Source organism: Haemaphysalis longicornis, unplaced genomic scaffold, assembly GCF_048455015.1.
Source record: "Haemaphysalis longicornis isolate Haplotype H1 unplaced genomic scaffold, Haemaphysalis longicornis Haplotype H1 scaffold_8, whole genome shotgun sequence".
Lineage (NCBI taxonomy): Eukaryota > Metazoa > Arthropoda > Arachnida > Ixodida > Ixodidae > Haemaphysalis > Haemaphysalis longicornis.
In genome coordinates, this window is record NW_027526445.1 from 36,373,065 (window position 1) to 36,396,118 (window position 23,054).

General features: G+C 47.1%; 1 pseudogene; it reads left to right on the forward strand.

Annotated features, from left to right (window-relative positions):
- Positions 1–23,054, forward strand: part of LOC144148244 (uncharacterized) — a 132,877-nt pseudogene that overhangs the window by 50,641 nt on the left and 59,182 nt on the right.

Here is a 23,054-nt window from a genome sequence, read left to right on the forward strand (position 1 = left end):
GCTTTGCTCACACTTTGAATTATTGAATCGGCATCAGTACGTAACATCAAAGTTAAATTAAGTAGCAAGTAAAGTTGTGCTAATGGCGTCTTCGTTCATCATCCTATCTTATTTTGTTCAGATTTGACGGCAATGACCCCCGCTCGTTCCCCCCACCGAAAAAAAAGCTTACAAGGCTCGTTGGCAACGTCGCTTGTAAACGAATTCTGTAGTAAGTCCCTGCCTCTCTCCGTGAGGTTTGGTATTGGGCTACTGTTTTTAAGGTCAACGGTTCAAAGCAATAGTGGTAGATTACAATACTTGACAAAACCCCTCAGTACAAAACGCTTACAAAACACATACAAAACCCCTCGGTAACTTCAGTACAGTACGCATGCGGAGAGTTTGAAAATAAAGTATGGCAGATATAGCTAAAATAAATCTAACTGCGATAGACATGTTTGAAGTAAAAAATGGGCATACCAGCAACATCTGAACAAAGTCAGCAAAATATGTCTAAATATTGTCCTCAAATGAAGCAGCAGCAACATCGAGAGTACGTCTTTAGCAAAATTGAAAGAACGTCCGACATTAAGGTACCAGCAACGTTATCTCAACAACCAAAAATTTTCATTAAAATAATGCACGTTCTACGGATGTCTAACAGATACTGCTGGGGCATAGACGTTCGGATCTTTTTATGACGTCGCAGAGATGTTATTGGTTTACTGGGTTAAGCTTGCGTGCGGCAAACGTTTCCTCACAACCCCGCTTTTGGTACAGCACAAGCAACGTTCCGCTAATTGGCAACTCCAAGTTCCGCGACGCATACTGGTAACACCAGACAAAATAATCAATATGGCGTCGCAATACAGCTCCTCCGTCACATTCTAACACTGCAGCGTTCATTCACGTTGTCTTGGCAAGGAAGAGCGCATTATTTCAGCCGGTGACCTTATCCTGATCGGGCCGGGTCAATGATCGGAGCGATAGAATGGTGAGATCGTTGCTATCTGCGGCAAACGTTGGGGGCGACCAAGGCGCTGCATCGAATTTCGCTCAATATGAGCTGCCTCTCTAGGCTGCCAAAAATTGACTGATTGATTTATTGTTGGGTTTAACGCGCCGACGCAACGCAGGCGATGAGGCGCGCCGTAGTGGAAGGCTCCGGATTAATTTTGACCACCTGTGGATCTTGATCGTGCGCCGAAATCTCGTACACAAAGGCGTTTTTGGTTTTCGCCTCCTTCAGAAAAGCGGCCGCCGCAGCCGGGAGTCGAACCCGCGACCTCGTGCTCAGTGGCGCAAGGCCTTAGCCACTGAGCCACCGCGGCGGGTGGGCTGCCAAAAATCGAGGACGGGCGGTGCTCACGAGCACCACGGCTCTCAGAGAAGTGCAAGCACCTTGCTGCGGCTTTCATCAATTGCTACAGGTAAGACGTACAGAGTTATCCTCCACTGTTCGGGCGGTGCTAGAGGTTCGCATATACTTATGAATGAACCTTCCTTTTCGGTTCGTAGCATAAAAACCCAGATCAGCATCACGCAAATTCAAATGCAAACCATTGCACTTATCTGTCCAATACTGAAAAAGGTTGATTTAAGACAATGTAGCTTATATGGAATTGTTGTAAATGTTTGTGCTAAACATATGTGGCTTGTTGTGTCAACGATTACAGCGTGCAGCTTACAGGTGATGGATAAACTTATGAACCGAAGATCTTACGCCGGGGCTTAATTGCCTGGGGTGATGGGTTGCTGCCGGTGAAGTCATATTCAATGCAACCGGGATACACTTTAAATGGCTCGAGATTCAGGGTGCACGTGAAATTTCCTGCACATTTTGTCTCGCGCGAATTCTTTATATTGCGCTTTGAGACCCAAGTTAGACTATTTTGATTCGCAGGCGCCCTCGACGTTCGCTAACCAATGAGTACAAATTCGTACTAGTTGTTTAACACAAGCGCAGATCGCTGCTGGCGTTTGCAACATTCACAACGTGCGTCCGGACGAGTACAAAACTAGAACTAACGTGCGATAAGAGTAAAGAAAAAAATTACTGCCCTTCCACTCTGGGAAGAAGGATCACCTGGAAGGCTGGACGCAGTCCACGAGTGGAAAAAAAAAGATGTTTATTGTAATTTCAATGGCGCCTAATTCCTAGCCAATTAGCTTAATCTTGAAGCTTGGATCTTGAAGGATCTAAGCGTTGTTTTTTTTTTCAGATTCAGATTCAGTTTATTTCATGTACAAGTACATCAGGGGGTTGGAGAAAAGCTGCAGTACTGCAGCTTGACAAAGCTCCAACCCCCTTGCAGATAAATATATAACTGCCTGTACCCCTCCCGCGTCGTAAGCTTCTTACTGTTCGTGTGAGGCCGGGTTTAGACTGTTGCCGAAACTGTCGTAATAACTTTAAAGAATGCCCTAATTTTCACCTCTTAGACAACCCAACTGCGTGACACGACATTTTCAAAGAAAGTATAAAACATGGCGCAAAGGAGATGTTGACTAAGAAGACGCGGAGAGACAGATACAGTCCCTGTATCGGTCTCACCCTGTCTTCTTCGTGCACGTCTAGCTTCGGCCACATGCGATCGTTTCTTTAGGTACGGACCAACTAGCTCACCATGAGTTTTGTTAAATGACATTTTTTACGTCCATGGATAATGATACGAGTTTTGCGTCGGTAATCTAATCATAGCCTTCCACACAAACTTATTCCCCTCAACAACTAAGGACTCCGTACAGCTCTTAATGCGTGTTTAACGTAAGTGTTTCAACCTCGCACCAGCACAATGGACATGACATCCATCACATAAAACGTATAGCTGCGTGTCCACGCCTTCCCCCTTCCCTCCAACTATTCTCCACTACAAACCTCCGCACGCATAAACCTGCAACCGGTCATACGCGCGTGCTTAGAAGTGACAGACGCCTCCGAAATTATTATATGAAAGCCCCCTGAACAAATGATATTGCCTCACACCGGCGTTCCAAGCGGGCAACTCGCTGTTTATCCGGGAGAGATTCGCCGCTACTCGACGAGCTGACATTGAGGCGGTAACGGCGGTGCCAGGAGCTTTCTGTGGTTTTTTGCACCGATACGGGTTTGTGTTCGGGCCAACGCTTTAGTTCTTGCTCTTCTTCCTAGAAACGAAAGGCATGTATCCGTCCCATAATGATTTATGAATGAATGACTGACTGACTTTGTTGCGCGTAAACTTAAGAAAAACAGTACGACTGACGATTTTGGGAAACGTGGCTCGCAGACAACTTGACCAGCCGAAATGCCCGGTAGACACCCATAGCACCAAGACAGCGAAACAAGAAACAAACATGCAAAATTGTAGACAAAATAAAATAAACCTCTAAAAAGAAATCACCAGTACAATGTAATCAAAACAAATTCACGTCTTTGTTACCACGCAAATAGAATACAAACAAGAATCACCAGTGTAGTGCAGTTAAAAAATTGACATCTTTGTCAATACATAGCACTAGGAAAAACGTTGGAGAAATTAGATTTCAAAAAATACGTAGGAAGAGATCCAACAACAGACGAATAATAAATCACTGCTGAAGATAAAATGCCAGTAGGTTTGATGGAGATCGAGGATTTACGTTTTGATCAATAAGATAATTTAACAAGGTTGGTAATCTGTTGCGTAGCGTATATACTCCATTGTTAGTTCTTGATTGGGGTATTCCCAGAAATCAGAAGATCCTGTGTTGTAGCAAATATTATGACGCTCCAGACAAGCTACATTGCAAATATAGTTTAGGTTTTTCTTCTGTTCCCTATTGTACAGTAATGACAAACGTGAAAAAAAATAGGTGTACAAGTTTTATTACCCTGAGCTCACTGAAATGTTGTTATGAATATCGTCCTGTTTATATCAAATGATCGGAATTGCTTTTTTCTGAAGGAGGAAGAGAGAATTTAAAATTGTTTCTGATATTGTGCACCATACAAAATTGCAGTCTCTTAGTGAACTGAAATATAAGGCATTGTAAATCAGTTATTTGATTTTGCGAGGAAGGTACGTTAGATGAAAAAGTGTACCTACGATTTTTGAAAGTTTGCAAGCAAGAGAGTGTACGTCACGGCTCCAGGTCAAATCAAACTACACGCTTCATGTTTACATTGAACTCACGATTTCAGATTTTGAGGAAACCAAAGATTTTCAGGACATTTTCAACAAACCACTCATGGGTTCTTTTTATCACCGAGTTAGCATTTTGTATTAGGGTCATCACATTGTTTGATTTAAATAGGAGATTAGCATTATCGGCATAAATAACGTATTTACTCTCATAATGTACATTAACTATGTAATTAATGTATATGTTAAAAAAAGAGGGCCTATTACACTTCCTTGCGGAGCGCCAATTTTCACCGATTTAATTTTGGAGGGGGTGTAGAATGGTACATACTGGGTCCTGATTGCCAAATATGGAGTTATTAGTTTCATAACCACACCGCCAACACAATAAAAAGCTAGCTTTTTAAACAACAGTACATGACTAATAGAATAAAATGTTTTGCTGAGGTCGAGGAAAACACCAAACATTAATAAGCCTTCATCTCGGATGTTTAAGACCGATTCTTCTATTTCAAAAAGTTGACAGGTGCTTACAGAAAGCATACTGGTTATGTGTGATTATATTTTCATTTTCAAAGAAATCCGAGAGGCGACAAAAATATTTTTTTGAGACCTGTGGATAATAGCGGTAAGATAGATATCGAGTGTGTAATTCGACAGCGGTGTTCTGTCTCCCTTTTGGAACGCTGCCAGTACATTCGCTTTTCGCATTTTGAGTGCGACAACACCTGCGGAGAGAGAAAGGTTATATATATATATACGTTAATATAAGTGCAATTATATTAAAGACATATTCGTGGACTTAATTTGCAGGTTTTAAGCACCACATGCTGAGCTGTTGCTGAATCGAGTAAAGAGAGGTGTCAATTATTGAACATCTGTCGGACGTAAAAATGTGGTTTCAGGGCATTCGGCAGTAATATACCGACAGGCATCTATGCCAGCAACAGAATGGTTGTTTTAGGTAAAGTGATCATTAAACATGTCACCATCATAAACCTCTGGACGCCATTGAGCTCTATTCCTTTTCACGTAGCGCAAGCGAGGGCGCGCTGACACATTTATCTCTGAATCTTGCTATCGCCTCAGTTCCGTAATTTCTCGCAACAGTTGCGACCGGCCACGGGATAAAATTTTACATCTCTGAAAAATAGTTGTACAGCTGCATGTTAAAAAATACGCAGTGAAGGACCCACCAGTGCCAGACCTAATGTTATTGCTGTATTCGCGTAACCAGTCATTCAGGCAACGCCCGGTTTGTCCAATGTAGTGCCTTTAACAGTTGAGCGGGAGGCTGTACACCACCCGGCCTGCACAGGGAACAAACCTCCGGTGTCTCCTATTGCACTCCAAATTAGTGGAGCGATTGGGGTTCGTGAGTTTACTCAGTTTTCCAAGCTTGCGGGGCTCCGACAAAACCACCTTAATGTTATCTTGGTGTCCAATCTTCTTGTGGGGATGGGATATCCGGTGCATGTAGGGCACAACACCAACTTTTGAGCGATTGGAGAAGGCCACATCTTGAGCTGTTTGTTTAGCGCTGGATCTCGCCTCCCTCAAAATTATTTACGCTACCGACATCAGAAGTGACCTAGGATACACTGCCGAAGACAGACGCTCACTTTGCGGCTCAAAGCAAGACTTTCTTAGAGCATTCTTATAGCCCAAAATGACGACGCCCCGCTTTAAAAGCTTAGAATGGGCCGATGTATATGGCAAAAGTGCCTTATTGTCTCGCCCCTCATAGGACCAAAATTCACGGCTCTTAGTGAAGGCGAGCCGAAGGTCAAGGAACCGGATTGACCCTTCCGCCGGCAACTCGTTGGTAACATAAATCGTGGGTAACATGGGTAACACCTTGGCTGTACATTGTTCAAGATGCCGCTGTGTATCTATTTTTGATGAGTGTACGATTTTATCCCGTGGCCGACGCAACTTCTCTGAGAAATTACGGAAGCTGAGGCGGTAGCAATGCTATGTCACCGCATCGGCGGGTGTTTAATCCTCGTTATGCTTACGCATTCGCGATCGCCCTTTGGGAAGTTTATAAGGTTCAGCGAGAGGATCAACAAAATGTAGTTAGAAGTTTGCGCTGTCTCTGGAAGTGTTTACTTCGACCGTGTCTCTTTTTTTTTGCGCAATTATTTTATTTAGTTCTGGAGTGCCAACGTGCCCAGGACGCCCCCCTTATTACGACCAAATTAGGTTGGTTCTTTGATGTCTTTTCAAGGAGCACCCTAGTGAAGCCAAGTTTTGTTTGGGTTACACCTTCTTATTTCGATGGTTACAAAGTAGCACTCTGTTGTCACTAACAGCGGCCACGAATCGGCAATAAATGGTCGGAAGAATCCAAATAGCAGAATTACCCCTGAAGAAGGTAAAGACGCAGAAGATTAAGAGCCTCATCAGTAGAGCTCACAAGAGCGTCCTAGGAATACATAAATGCGCCCTAAAACAATTCGACGCATTGTGTGGACACAAAGCCCTCGAAAAACTAATGGAGAAGCAATGCACAGCGCATCTAGATCGCTTCACCAGGACGGTTTCCGGCAGAGGCCTACTAGACAGCCTGCGCATTTGTTATGATGAGACCTTCTGTCACAACATCGCAGTCACCGCCCAACTCTGGAAAGGCATCTTTGTTTCGACACTTATACGGAAAGGCATCTTTGTTTCGACACTTATACATTCACCCGCTACACAAAGGGAAGCGGAGAAGTCTGCAAGGCCAGGCGCTCGAGCAAAAACTTTGAGTGGATGCAAAAGTTGTTTATGCGGACGCAGCAACTTATAAACATTCCAGAACTACGGTTTCGCTCGTTCCCTAATACTCGGGCAAAGGTCTCGGTGGCTGCCCCATCTAAAAGAACCAATCGAAGAGGACAAAGAACTGTCCATTGCGTAGCCCTAGCGATGAATTGCGCGGGGAAAATAATTAGAGATTCCCAGTCAGCCACCCGCTACTTTGCACACGAAAGACTTTCTAACGTGGCACTCAGTGTCCTTCACAGCCGCAAGATGAGCAAAAACAAAAACTACCTTGATATCGACTCGCGCACTCGCTGCACTAGAAGGCAACGAACGGGCCAAAGAGGTGGCTTGAGAGTCACCGGCTGAATGCCCCTGCAACCCGCCGCACAATCTACTTATAACTCCAAAAGTCACCACTGTACTTACTGAGCTGTGCTCTATCACTACAAAGAAGAAAGCTACCGCTACGCGGCTGCCAATGCCTTGCTCCTCGAGAACCACAAAGTCGCGTAGAGATGCCTCCAGGCTACCACCTGTTGCATCATAGAAATTTATCGGCAGTTACACTTGGTAATATACGACGGTGGATGTAAATACTGCCCCTAGCTTGCGAACTTGCAAGCTTGGCATGCATGCACACGTGCCTTTCGTTTTTCCTGTCCCTTACAAGATGGCTAGCTGGAGCACCAAGATCCTGAAAGGTATGCCCATTACGATATGCAACGCCATACGTGAAGTGTGCAACCGAGATGGTGTACCTGATCGAGCTCACATGCTGGCCGTTGTACATCGGGCAAACGGGCTGCCGTCTTAACGACCGTTCAGGGGAACAGCACTTGTCATTGCGCAATAAAACGGGCTCCCACTTTTCGCACCACTGCGAAGCTTGTTAAAGCAAGCCATGCGAGCAGGTTCTGAACGTGGGAAGCAGAAGCCCAGAACCGATGGCAAGGGAATTATTTGAGGGCTTCTTCATTCGAAAGAATAGAAATGAGTATTCATTTTTGAGACCTTCCATCATGTGATAAAGATGGTTAGACAAGTGCGCATGGGTGGTATTGGTATATAAGCATGTTGAATTTTTCAATAAACTATTTGTGGGTCTGCGCTCGCGAGGCCTTTTCCCCGTCCCGTCCGTAGCGCCGTTTTAATCCTAAGCACTAAAGATCGCCCAGGAATACCTGTGCTCTCGTTGCTTAGAATGCGCCCCAGGAAAATCCCCATTCCTCTTGATATGTAAACGAACTCCCCAAACACAGGGTCAAGCAATGCAGGATCCTGACCTACCCATCAATTGCCAACCTCTACCCAAAATATCCCACCAACGAATTTTAGGACTCAACATCCCTAAGGACGGATCCGTCTATTACACTTTTTTTCTTCTACAACAAGGTCTGAGTCAGTTGGGTAGCATTACTCGGCATATCTCTCACCGCCAATACGGCCTCAAAAGAGCCACCATCGCACGCGTAATCGAAGCTATCCTGATTAGTCGATTGACTTATGGTTCACGGTACGTAGCCATAAAAAATCTGAAAAAGTGAAGCTAAACATTCTGATTAGGCAAGCCTACAAAACTGCACTGCCTCTACCCCCCAAATCAGCCACACGCAAATAATGAAGTCGGATTTCTCGACATGTTGGAATAATTACAAAAAGGCCACCATGTCGCCCAGCTTTTCCGCCTCAAACTCACCAAAGCTGGACGAAAAACCCTGGCCCGCTTGGCATACACGGTCCCGCCACCAAAAAAGCCTAAACACAGCGCATTCTTTCTTCACATCCGCAAAACCATCAGAGTTGTTCTAATACCACGCAACGTGAATCCCATCTACATCCAGGCACGTTGCATCGCCTGTTTCCGAATCCTCAAAAATAAGTATGTTAGGCAATCGAACAACCTGAACCCACCCACCTGGACTGGCAATCGAACAACCTGAACCCAACAACCTGAACCTGAACCCACACAAACCCGCCCTTGCAGTTAGCATAATTGAGCGCCATGGAAAAGACCTAACAGAAACAACGATCCGCACTATACGCACAGAAACTGCGAAAGAACTAGCCATCGCATTGGCCGCAACTCCTGCTACCACGAGAATGAAGACAAATTTCTTTTGATAATTACACTCTCACGGATCATGCAGAAATTCCACTACTGGCCGAATATTCCTCTTCGTTCATCACATCGTACGTTCTGCGAACACGAAATCCCAATATCCAACTTGTCTGGACCCCGGCCACGAGTCCCTCGAGAGGAATGAAGCGACGCATGCCGTGGCCCGTGCATATACACTCCGAGCTGTCTCTCAAGAGGCAAATGTTTAAAAACTGAACTGCTACTAAATTACACCGACAGTTTGTCTTACTACCGCCGTGATCGCATAAGATTTCGACCAGCGGTTCCGGAACTAATTCGCACTGAACCCATTATTCTTAGCCAATCCCAAACTCATGCGCGCACAGCACCATTCTACACGCCATCCACCCCACCCTCTACCCCACTTCCTGGGAATTCTGCACCCAGCCCAGCACAGCACACCATATATTAAGGGAGTGCTCACAAACCTCTAGCCTCTCCTGAAATCCCCCCCTAACTTCGAGCAGTTGGCGGCCCGGCTGACCAGGTATGTGCTTCCAGCCGCGAGATCTTGTACAAAGAGTTAGAGGAGTCTACGAGGGCCTGGATTTTCCACCTTATCAAAGACCCCCATAGTGCACGTACCTCTAACATCACCTCGTAAACGTCCCACTAATTAAAGCCTATTCCAACTAACAATCTGTCTGCCGAAGCGGTTGTCGACAGCGCTGGATTTTTGTAATGTTTTGTTTTTATCCCATAAAACATGCCTCAGAATGCTGGACCCTGTGCTTCATCTAGGGCTCCGCTTGTCGTGTGGCGCCTTTCGGACTAGTCCAGTCGAAAGCCTATATGTAGAGTGCAACAAATTGAACCTACAACGTCAGCGAGCATACAAAGACCTCCTTTATGCTTTTAAAATTTCATCCATGCCTCACCGTCCTTTCAAATCAGTTTTTTATGATACCTCCATGACTGAACTCCTTCTAAATTGACCATCGTTCTCTGCGCCCTTTTATTACAGAGTTAGAGAGGAAGCGTCAGAGCTTGCTGTCTCCTTTTTAGATACCATCCAAAGTTCTGGAACAGATTTCATAGCACCATGGCATCTCCGCCCTGTCTCATGCGACACATAATTCACACATGTAGATAAAAACCGAGCTCCCACTTGTGCAATTCTGCAGCATTTCTTGTATTTGCAGCAGAAGTATGAGTGCTCTGAATTTTATACGGATGCCTCTAAGACTTCCACCTCTGTGTCCTGAGCGGCGCATGGGCCCGGCCTTAGTGTCACCAAAACTCTGAATAGTCATACTAGTATCTTTACGGCAGAGGCTTACGGTGTACTTCTTGATGTCAATCATAGTCTTCAAAGCCCTATCCCACAATTCATTATCCATACATATTCCCTCAGTGTTGTGCGGGCACTGTCGTCAACAATGCCTTCGAAAAACCACGTTGTCAATCTGATCGTCAAGGGTATTATGTCTGTGTATGTACGCAAATTTGAACTGGTTCTTTGCTGGGTCCCTGGCCACTGTGGTATAGCCGGGAATGAAGCAGCGGACCGAATGGCTGCTGCTGCTACACTAGACATAACCTACACTAGACATAACTAGACATACAGTAGACATAACCACATTACCCTACACAGACGTGAAACCACACATCAGACAACAACTTCGCAAAACATGGCAAACACACTGGAGTGAACAAACAGACAAGTTACATGTAATAAAACCACACTTGGGACCATACACCACCGACACACGTAATAGATACACTGAAGTCGCCTTGGCTAGATTGCGGATAGGGCACACTCATGCAACGCACTCGCACCTTCTCACGGGGTCTCCAAGACCTCTGTGCTGCAGGTGCGGAGAGGCCCTATCTGTGATCCACATCCTTACACAATGTAAGGCACTTGACACAACACGACACAAATACTTCCCACAACTACACACGCGACATTCTCCACCACACCCGTCATACTTCTTAGGAGATGAAGCCATGTTTTCAATCAAACGCGTTTTCGAGTTTCTTACTGACGTAACATTTTTACAACTCATTTCTTATCATGCATGTTGACAACCTGGCCCTTTACACCAGTCTGGCGCTCTTTGCCCTTAGTCGGCCTTGCGCCATAAAAACCCAACCATCATCATCATCATTGTTTTTATCCCAAAGCTACTGCGGAAGCAGGGAACCTGGCGGTCGCCACAAGGCAAGCGGTAACTTGCACCAGGCATTTTGTCGCTTCCCCGGGGTTTTACGGGTTTTTTTTATTGTGCTTGGTGAAATTATTGTGCCTGTCGAGGACGCTCGGCGGAAACATGATGCACACGCTCGCGAGCGCTCTGCCTTTTCTGGGTATATTTGCGTTGAACGACGAACTTGTGGTTTGTAAGGCAGCTCCACCCACCGCCTAGCATGTAGTGTTCACGAATCGGGAGAAACGTACAACCACAACGTTTGGCGTTCAGTATGGCAGTGCCTTAATATTTCGGTTCTCCTCCGCGGGTCGCGCCTTCGTAATTCCTTCGTCGAGCGGGCCGAGCCGCCAGCTGCGCGCCGTCGGCTCAGGTTTCCCCTACGTCTCGGCATAAACACGCAGCACACGTTTCAGTGATGTCATACAAGCGGTATACTTGCTATTGGCTGATTAAAGTGGCTAAGGCACTGCACTCCGCCTGGTACAGCTCCTGTACCCTCGCCCTGAAGAATCATTCTTTGATTATTCGGAGAGCACATCGGGTACTGCTAAAAAAATAAAGCGCTGAAAGAGGAAGCCATTGGCGCTTCCGCAAGAAGAGCTCTTCCAACTTGAGTAAATTGCGCTCATAAGGTGGCCAAACACACGAAAAAGTCGACAGATTGGTAAGGCGTGATTGATATTCTTCGCCCTAACCAAGTTGACGAGCCTAATGCCTCCCAGATATACGGCAACTAGTGGAAGGAGGAATGTGGTAAAAAGCACACAAAACGTTAATGTGAGCAGTGTGATAATGGTCTATATGAAGTCTCTGTAATATTAATCGAATCCTTTGTTGGAAAAACCATAACGTGTACGTTATGTTTGTCAACAGCCATCTGAAGATGCATGCGCACCGCGTCAAGAATAATAGTTTTACACACGTGCACCGCATTGTGGCGCCCTAACGTGTGAACCGCAATTCTGTGGAGCAGAAATAGTAGGCTGAAGGTGGACCAGATACCACGAGAGCTTCAGAATTAGGCGTTTATTTTGCAATAAAGAAGACCAGTGGGTGAGCCACACTCCTTTAAAACTGCGCGTAACAGAGTTGTGTTTCCTTACACTGCTTGTAATGCTCCTCATGCTCATCGGCCCGTTCGTAGCAATATTCGGTCTTTCCCTGGTTTTCTTCTCGGGAGTGGATCATTATTTAGATCAGTGCGCCATATTTCTGAGAATGGCAGCTGTTTCTTTTTCGTCTGCGTCTATTTGTAGCAGATTGCAGAAAACATTTGGTAATCAGGCCCGTCCTGTGTTCTCTCTCAGCCTTAGTCTGCTGTGGCGGGTTAATGTGACTGCGACCTGAGTTGCCCGTCCCAACAACATATTATTGTGACCCCTTAATAACTTCCATTGACCACACAAATACCCATTTAATAAAGCGACAGCGTTTCTACAGGTAATAAAGAAACTCTGCAGCACTTTATTGGACATTTTCTAACTTCATGTGCTTGCACAACTTAGTGAACGGACATCTTCAGTACATGGATTACCGGAGTTGCAAAATACGTCAGGCAAAAACTATCGCCCTATGCCCACCAGATAACCAAGCAACTTTCTGAAATGATTCTGTCCTCTTTCCCGGTCTTCTCTTTTTTTGACCGCTGGAATTACGTTATTGCTGCAGTATAGTAGCTATTGGTCGTATTTCTTTTAGTTGCCGCAAAGGAGGTATTCGATAGACGCTTTAAAAGAAATTCCACAAAAGCAAAGAAGAAACTGAAGGCGTACCTGCTGTGGCAAGCAAGTCACGCGGTACCTCCCAGTGCAAGCGACAACTGTTCCTTTCGCCGTATTTCGAGACGCCAAGAAAAAAGTTAGAGCTTTTTTTGCAAGTTTTGCAGAGTCCCTTTAGGCATTGCCACTGAGCAATAGCCGTCCCCAGAAACCCTAGCTATCAGTGTAGCTCAACAGATGTATGAAAAAGGCGTCATCAGAGCCAACCACAATTCGGTGAGGAAGCCGCCAGAGAAAACTTCCCTTTCAAGGGACCTTGCACCACCTTTTTAATTTACTTAAATATAAACGATTCAAGATCTTGGTTGACCCACACATCCAGTTCTTAGATCAGGACTCACAAAGTACGGAAGTCAATATTTACAGCTGTGTGGCCATCAGACAACTTACACTACTTGCTATAAAGACTTTCCACGTCATGACGTTGTTCGGCCGGTAGAATTACGTAAAAACGGAAATTCTGCGCCTATTAACTGGTTCCCTTTCGGTTGACGCAACGAAGCAACCTATTCAATGGGTACTTTTTAAATAGCCACAATATTAAAGCATAAATGAAAGGCACATGCGCTATTACGAGCACATCAGGCACTTCCACTGCATGCTCGCGATAACGAAAGAATTCACAGTGGTTCAAGACTTCAATTTAAGAGCGAAAGCGTTTATGCAAAGGGTTGCAGAGTCACTTCAACCTGTGTCAGAAAAATGACTGCTGGAGTGGGAAAAGTAGGCGGCCCACCGATAGGCACACACACTGTAAATCAGCGAGAAAAAAATTACGCTGCCTAAACAATCTAGAATGAGCAGCAAAGCGATGACCGGCTCTCTCAATATCGATGGTGCCTTCGGATACTCGTCCTTTTCAATCACCGCTGATGACGGGCGAGGTCGCCGTCACAATCTATCCACCATTCACAATTTATTAGTGTTCGGTGGCCGCTAGTAAAACGCTCTCATCGGAGCACCGATCTCCGTCATCAAAAATCTATTGAAAGACTGACCTCACATGAAGATAAAAAAGCAAAATCCTATGCCCCTGCCAAGAAAGTTACTGGTCACTGCACCTCTAATGAAAACAGACACCAATTGTGGTTCTTGTGGAACCACTGCGTGCTTCGATAGCTGCTCCGCAAACGAAGCCTCAGTATCATTGATTGATTGTAGGGTTTAACGCGCCGACGCAACGCAGGCGATGAGGCGCGCCGTAGTGGAGGGCTCCGGATTAATTTTGACCACCTGGGGATCTTTAACGTGCGCCGAAATCTCGAACACACGGGCGTTTTTGCTTTTCGCCTCCATCAGAGCGGCCACCGCGGCCGGGAATCGAACCCGCGACCTCGTGCTCAGCAGCGCAACGCCTTAGCCACTGAGCCACCGCGGCGGGTGAGGCCTCAGTATCACCTTGTCTGCTAACATAAAAGCACATAAAAGATAACACTAAACAGGGTCATGGGATATTTACCCAGTGCGTTCGTTCGATATTGCGTTGCTTGCATTTTTCACGAGTCTGCACAGACTAGGTTGTCGGAAGACACAGCAGTGTTTGATCTGTCATGCTAGAGTAAACAGCTCACAAAAACACACCTGAAAAAATTATTCTAGATCGTTCATTCTGGTTTTGAAGCGCCTCCAGCAAACTAATCCAAATGTTTTTCCTTCTTAACTTCACGCTATTCACACATTCGCTTGGGTTTATATCAACATCTAATACAGTAGTGTTAACACGGTGACAATACAATAAAAAAGAAATTCAGAAAATTCTGAAACGTATTTCTCATGACGAAAAACAGCGCAAAACAAAACGCGGACAAAAAAGACCACGGGACGAAATGCTACTAGCAACTGAAAGGTTTAATCTTCACAACACTCAGCTAGATACACAACATCTAAGCCAGCGTCATCAGAAAATGTACAGTAGAATCTACCCTCTTGCACAATCGCGGGGAACAACAACCAAAACACTGCACACAATAAAACTGCACGTATGAAATCCCCGTTAGACGCACGGCACAATTTATCATCCTTTTTCCAAGAAAGCGAACGTCAGCGTCTGACAACCAGATAGATGGTTGGCTGACACAGGTGTTTTCGTCTTTTTTATGTAAAATGCATCAATTATCTCTCTTATTGCGCGCTTACGGCTTTTGTCAAGAAAGGTGGTGTGTGGCAGGTCCGGATGGCACCCGCATTTCTCGTGGTTTTGGTTTTTGGTTGCCATCAGTGAGCAAGAGTGGCAACACCAGACGGCCCGTGCACTCCTTTCAATGAATGGCGAAACGGGAACACGGTACCCCTTACAACGAGCTGTTGTGCTCATCGGGGTGAATGTTCAGGCAGCGGCAAGTCTGACATATGTTTTTCTTTAGAAACTTCAAAGTGATACTATAAACGACGAGTCATGTCTTATCCAACAACCATCCGTCCTTTTTCTTTCTTGTCTCCTCACCTTTGCACCACAAGCTAAATCTTAGCCGCTTTGATTTGGGCTGAGAAGCGACTCGCATGCCATATCTTGAAGCCAATTTCTTCCGCCGATGTGATACACCGTGTTGGTAAGAAATGACAGTGTCGTATCGGGCACCTTACCCACTCCGTTTTCTCTGTCCCGGGCCCCGCTTCCAGTCTTCTTAATTTCTTGGGGATTCCTTTCACAAGCCCAGAGAACAGAGTCACCTGGGTTCACGGCTGCCCTTAGCCTCTCTACCTGGGCGGCAACACTCCGTTCTATGAAATGTTCGCAGGATTTGTTCACAGCCGATTTACTGCATGAAAAACGACACCGTTCTTCACCAGCTTCGAATGGGCTCAATCGTAATGTAGTAGCTCCTTGGTAGACCTTGGGTGTACCTCAGAAAGAGTGTGTATACAGAAAAGTAATTAATAAATCAAAATACTGAAGGTCACCTTGCTTAGGTACTTCAAACGTGTACTGTAGGACAAAACCGTTTTCTTGAAGGTCTTGAAGACATCCACAAGCACGCTACAACCTTGGCCTTCTTTTACTAAAACATCAGGTTGGGGGCCATCAAAATGGGACCTTCAATGATTGCGGGCGAGTGGCCTGCCACCGACAAGGTGGGAACGGGTACCGCCGCTACCAGGAGCGGACAAGGCTGTTGGAGAGCGCTACGGAGACCCTGTGGAACGAGCTGGGGCCGAACCTACCAAATAAAAGGGGACAAAAGGGAAAGGAAGGCACGGTCCTTGTCCTTTGGGATAATGAACTGCCTGACCGGAACAGGAAGCTTCTGTAACGTCATGCCAAGTTCTGCGTGTAAATGGTTCTTGAACCCACCTAAAAGGTGCGGCTGTCGAGGACTTTGGCCCGCCAAGTGAAACAGGACGACAACCGAAGTGTGTGGCGAAATGCATTCAGGTTTTTTCATCTACCAATGCAAGACAGACTCGGTCTGATGGTTTCGGGCCTTTGATATGGTTTTTGGTGAATAGAATACATGGTGTGGCGGTTTTCGATAAATACATTTTTTGTGTGTGATGCGCGAAGTTTTCCTTGAGAGGTCTGGAAAAGCTGTAACAAAATTTTCGTAAGGTTCCTAAAAAGGCTTCTTTAGCTGAGCGGCGCGCTCTCGAGTTGCTTGGTGATTTGAATTTGGGCCGAATAATGTCGTGCGTAAAAAATGAAACAGGTGTTTTGTTAGCAGCGTTTTCAAAATAAAATCCAAGAAGCCGGAATTGTTATTTCCCACCATTGTTTCTGAAAGGCGTTCATGACCGCACTTGGTATCCGGGTATTTGCAGAAGAATCTGGAATCGCTTCGGCTTTGTGATCCTTTTTTGGTTCCTAACTCAATGGAAGTTGTACATTACTGAGGACCGATGATCCGAAGGTCCGAGATGGTTTAGGTATGGATGTTGTTGACTTGTACTACTCCATCCCACATGCCCCTTAATTGCAATGTGTAAAGGCCTGCATCCTCCCAGATAACCATTAAATGATATTTCGGAATGCCTGTGGGATTTCGGTGGAATGTCTGTTAGAGTTGCTGGCACTCTAGAATTAATGTGGTGCGTAAAAAAAATGAAACGGGTGTTTTGTTAGCAGCGTGTTTCACCTTAAAAAAATCTCACCTCCCCTCGCGGGAACCCCTGTGTAGATTCGACGCATAGGGAGTTCACGTTGCAGCGTTGGACAGCGGAGGAACGGCGCTGAAACGATGGAGTGGGGTGGCGCAGGCAACGCGTTTTATAGCGCGCATAACGGTGAGGGGACGTGCCGGAGCCAGTGCGTCAGCCGCGGCTATGACGCAACACAATTCTCTTTAATCCAATCAAATCCAAATTAAATCCAATCCAATCCAAGCCAAGCCAATCCAAGCCAAGTGAAGCCAATGCAATCGAATCCAATCGAATGCCCCCCGCGAGAGAGGTTCGCTATCGGAGAGGAGAGGGGGTGAGCGCCGGAGAGCACAGCGGTCGCGGCAAGGAGAATAGTGGAGGGGCGGACGCCGACGACGCCGGATAGTGGGACTTAGGCAGGTGAATGAAATGCGGTCGCATCTAAAACCAAGAAGCCAGACTTGTCATTTCCCATCATTGTTTCTGAAAGGCGTTCATGACCTTGTAAGTGTACTATGTTGGGGAGGGGTTGCACAGTGTACGTTCAGAAAGCAGGCATTTGCATTGGGTCTCGTGTTGCTCGGGTTCTTTCTAATATCTTTCTAAGCAGAGTTGACCGGTGTAATGACAATCAGCTTGAGGACATGAATCTAAAGTTTTAGTTATGTTGATGACTACCTTGTTTTAATAAAAGAAGACAAATGTTGTAGCATGCTTGTGGATGTCATCAGGACCTTAAAGAAAAAAAAAAAACGTTTGGCCTAGAGTACACGTTTGAAGTACCTAAGCAACGTGAAGTTCAGTGTTTCGATTTAATAAATACTTTCCTCCCGACCCACACTTTCTGAATGTACCACCCAAAGTCTCCCAAGTAGCTACTAAGTTACGGTTCCGTCCAGACACGGTGGGTATCGCAGCGAAGCGGACTAAGCGGCGTTGGGTCTTGGTAGTGCTGAGGGAAAAAACAAGGAAGCCAGGAATAGGTGGTCCATAACAGTGTGGCCTGAAAGACCTTGCTTCGGGAGCAGCGCATGGTCGCAGCGGTGTTGCGCGCCGGTTTTCATTGTACCGCCGCATTTGGAGCTGACTGCTGGACAACCAATGGGCCGCCCCCTACGAAGGTCGAGGTCGTCATCTGTTTAGATAAACTTTGATGACTCGCAATTAGTTCTCGCAAGTCGACTTTCATTATAGTGCACATATATTGTGACATTGAATTCGTCTGTCCTGCACCGCATCTAATATACTGTTTAAACCTGCCACTTGATTTAATGCAATTTTTTCCATTTTCAAATTTCTCGCGTCCCACAAGGTGTTTCCTGCTTCTAGGCGGATTACAGCTACCCTGTGGCGCGAAGTTACTTTTGCACCTTGTTAAAAGAGTATACATGCGCCCATTTGCCGGTAACGTCATGTGCTCCGTTGCTAGTTCTGTTATGTGCTCTATTACTGGGTTTTCATACGAAAGTGTTATTACTTGGTGTTTTGGGTTAATTGCGCCGTACGTGGATAGTGAAAATTGAAAGGGAGCTGCCCATGTGCTGATTCCTTAAGCCTTACCTTGTCGCTACATTTTATCCATCGTTTATATGTGTACGCACCCACGAATTCCAGAGTTTGTGGGGGCCAAACACCGATCGGACGAGAAGGCGCAAGCGACGTCCTCTCCTTGGTGGGGCGAGGCCGATCCTGGACTGTCTCCCTCCTCTCCCTACGAGTCGACGGGGGATGCGCGCTGGAGTCTCCGCAGGGAGCCCGCTATTGGGAAGCGCAGCGATCGCACGGTACCTAAATGCCTTTAGGCCAATTTTGGCTGTTTCTTCCATAGGCCGTTGTTTCCCACTTTCGTGGGTAACGGCACCCGCCGTGTGGATTTGGCAATGCCTTGACTAGGATGTCGGGCGAGTCTCCGCGGGCATATTCCACTCCTTGGTGGGTTGCCGCCCCCCCCCTTCGCGCTGTGACAGCTTGCACCGTCTAACGTAAGCGGACGAGCGCCGATGCCGTCCAGTCTAGCCCAGTGGCTTAAAATGTGTAGCGGCAGAGAGCCCCCTTCCCCTATATCAGCGAGCGTTGCGGCCGGCCAACGCCGGCGGACGCTAACTACTGCCCGACTGCGGGCTGGGCACACGCTGACGGGTGCATAAGCCAGACGGGCTAGGTGCGTAGTGCAGCGTAGTGTTTGTATCGTGGTTGTCCGCGTAATAAACCGCTGTACTATGGAAGGTATCGCTGCCCTGTGAAGTGACTGACAACGTACACGCGCGGCGAGAGTCGTGGCTCGCTCTCGAACCCGTTGTGGGCAGAGTCTCTCGGCAGGGCAGTTCGGTGCTGCGCCAGAGCAGTGAGAATAACGACGGTGCTTTATTCTATTCTATTCCTCAATGGCAATAATTAAGGATGTAGGATGATGTCCACATTTCTGGCGCCCAACGTGAGGCAGCGTTTGATTGTTCATTTGCTGCCATACCGTAGCGAGATTTGCTTGTTCAATCGGTTGGCCCCGCCAGTCGCGCTAGTTGCGTGTAGTGTACGTTCCCGTGAGAGCCCGCAATCGGGCTGCCGGCCGGACCGGCTCCTCGTTTGGTGAATGCCGGCGGAGCTTGAGAGCGCGAGGTTTTCCTTGCTTTGAGCATGAGAACATAGGGCGTTTGTGCTGTGTTCGCTTTTAAGGTTGATTTTGACGCAACCCATGCTCGGGTGCTAAAGGAGAGACTTGAATTCGAGTAACCTTTTTCCACAACGCAGAGTATTCAAGCTAGTGCTTGATCTCGTATCTATACGGATTAATGCGACCGGTTCCTTCTGTGGGGAAACCATGTATCGTACGTATTCACCCCGAAGAGCTAGACACGGGTTTTTCAGGATGACTCCTTTTTCCGAGTAGTTTCTCGGCCTCCTAAGGTAGGCGGATCGCCGTGACGTTGACTTGCTTTGCAACGGGCGCTGGGGACAGGTACCAGCTTGTAATGCTGGTGGTTCCGGGGATGAGTGCGTCGCTAGGCCGATTGGGGGCTCGTGGTGTAATATATCGCCACCGTCAATGAGTAACCGGTAAAGTTGGAAGTCCCGAAAGACATATGAGCGTATAGTTGCATTATTGTCTTGGTTCACCTTGGCCATACAGTATAATAGGCTGGAAGATCTTGTAAATGATCAGCCTCAGTGTCACTGGCAGGTGCCAAGTGGGACATTTTAGTGTTTTTGCAAATGGGTTTCCCAATGTAGGGAGACACCTGGCCTGTAATAACCTTAGTCATGTGCCTCCACCATAATGTGGAAATTGTGCACCTGGATTATTCCTAGAGCACGTCGCAATACCGCGCCCGGCTTATCCGTGGAGTGGCCCGAGCACCTTCGGTACGTCCGACCGTTTTGGGCGGTTACATTGTACCGTTTCTGCAGACATCACCTTTGTGGAGTCGCCTGATCTGATAACGGCCAAAGCTAATTGATGACCCCGCACGCGCACACCAGCGTGCGACCAATCTTCCCGAGATTCCTGGTGAGGCATTTGACCCTTTCTCCAGCCCGCTATATAAGTGAGAGAACGCATGTTAGGTATTGTGAATTCTTTGCTGTGTTTTGCTGATGTTTGCGCGATGTGTACATGCGTGACGCTTTTTATATTGTGCATTTCTATGTCTATGGTATTTTTATGTGCATTTCTATGGGAACAGGTGGGCGTAAGGGTTAAGGGAGAATACCTCAGTAACCTCGTATTTGCTGATGACGTTGCCTTGCTAAGTAACTCGGGGGACGAATTGCAAAGCATGCTTTCCGCAGAAGGGCGAACAGAGTAGAACCATGGGCCTGAAAATTAATATGCAGAAAACTAAAGTAATGATCAATAACCTCGGGAGAGTACAGCTGTTTGAAATAGGTGGCGAGGCAGTGGAAGTGGTAAGCGAATATATCTACTTAGGCCAAGTTGTGACCCCAGATCCCAACCATGAGGCAGAAATAATTAGAAGGATCAGAATAGGGTGGGGTGCATATGGCAGACATTCTCAGATAATGAATAGCAGCCTACCATTGTCGCTGAAGAAGAGAGTGTATGACAGCTGCATCTTACTGGTACTCACCTACGGGGCAGAAACTTGGAGGCTCACTAAGAGGGTTTAACTTTATTTGAGAATGACTCAGCGGGCAATGGAGCGGAAAATGATAGGTGTAACATTACGGGACAAGAAGAGAGCGGAGTGGGTCAGGGAGCAAACTGGTATTAAAGACATATTAGTAGAAATTAAGAAGACGAAATGGACGTGGGCAAGGCATGTAGTGCGAAGGCAAGATAACCGGTGGTCATTAAGTGTAACAGAGTGGATGCCTAGAGAAGGCAAGCGTTGCAGGAGGCGGCAGAAAGTTAGATGGGCAGATGGGATCAAGAAGTTTACGGGGATAAATTGGTCACAGTTGGCACAGGACCGAGGCAATTGGAGAATAATGGGAGAGGCCTTTGCCCTGCAGTGGGCGTAGATAGGCTGGTGATGATGATGATGTCTATTGTAACGGACATCCTGTGCAGAGCAGCGTAAAAAGATTTTAGTTTTGAAAACGAAAAGAAAAAAAAGGACGAGGCATGGCTGTTCCGTTGGGCGTAGAGGGGGAACTAGGGGCTGTTGCTAGGCCGCCTCTGTCCCTTATTTTGGTTCTTGGAAATTCTGAGGGTGATTTAGTTTGTATTTTGTTGTGGGTTTCTCCGCGGCAGTGACACGTGGGTCAGAGCAGTATCGTTTCGTTATAGAGGGTGATGGCCCCCTTACTTGGACATCTCTACTCCGTTTTCCCTCGCCTCCGCTCCTGGTTTCTTGTCGCCGCCGAAGACGGAGGGAACATCGGGAGCGGCGTTTTGCAAAGGTTGGCGGGAGCTTTTGTTGTCTCATTTGTTGTTGTGTGTGTGTTCATTTTGTGTGTGGAGTGAGTGAGTTACTACCCGTCGGTTCTTCCACCGCGAATTCTGTGTCGTCGAGACGTTTTCCGCCAGCCAGGCGCGCAGGGGACTGTTTTCGTACTTTCTTGTTCCGTATTCTAGGCCCGAACAGTGGTGTGTGTGTGCGTGTGCGTGTGCGTGTGCGTGTACGTGTGCGTGTGCGTGTGCGTGTGCGTGGGCGTGCGCATTCGTGAGAGCGTGCGCGCGTGTTCGTGTGTTCGTGTGTTCGTGTGTGCGTGTTCGTGTGCGTGCGTGCGCGCGCCCGCTTTCTTTGGCGTCTGCTGTGAGCGAACTTTCATCGGAGGCCTCGTCCATTCGCCGCGGCTAGTCTTGTCCTTATGCCGCCTTGATGAGAGGGACGTGTGCACGCCCCTGCCGAGGGGAACAAGTGTGCTTCCGGTGGTTGTTACCAGCCCCGCGTTCAATTCTAGAACACCACAACGCAGGGCCAGCTTCATTCAGCCGAACTGTACACCCCGCTGGAGGTGCGTGTTTGTGGAGCGTGCGCGAAGACTTGTGGTGCGCCGGAATCGCGACCTCTTCGGCTGGCTTCCTGCGTCCAGGAACCCCGACAATCGACCGCGGAGGTGCCCTTCATCTCCAGGAATGCGGGCGCCTTGAATGGCCGTACTCACCTTGGGCCACTTTCGGCACCCATCCCGCCACCCTTTCGGCGGGCTGAAGCTCGGGCCGCTGCTCTCCTGGCGGGACACCATTATTCAGGGGAGACCAAGACCCCCCTTTCCTCTCGCAGGAGTCACCTGTCGCATTGCTGGCCCTTCCTTGCAGGGCGACCCGGTCGACAGAACGATGAAATGGCTCCTGGGCGTCCGCCTATTATCGGTGCTCCTCGATAACTCTGCATTGGGTGACTCGATGCTGAATGTGGCTCCCCGATGTGACGCCCAGGAACGTTGACTGCAGGAAAAACTTTTCGACCCTTTATGATCCCCAAGTGCCGAAAAATGCGGTAACCTCCGTGAACATTATTTATACCCTTTGTAGTCTGTGTTTTCTTTCCATCCCGATGTAAGTAGGGTAACATCATTACAGGTATGTAATTTAATCAGGTGTACCTAGGGTAATAATATTAACCGTACGTTGTGTAATATAAGTAGCATCTGTGTTAATGTGACATTG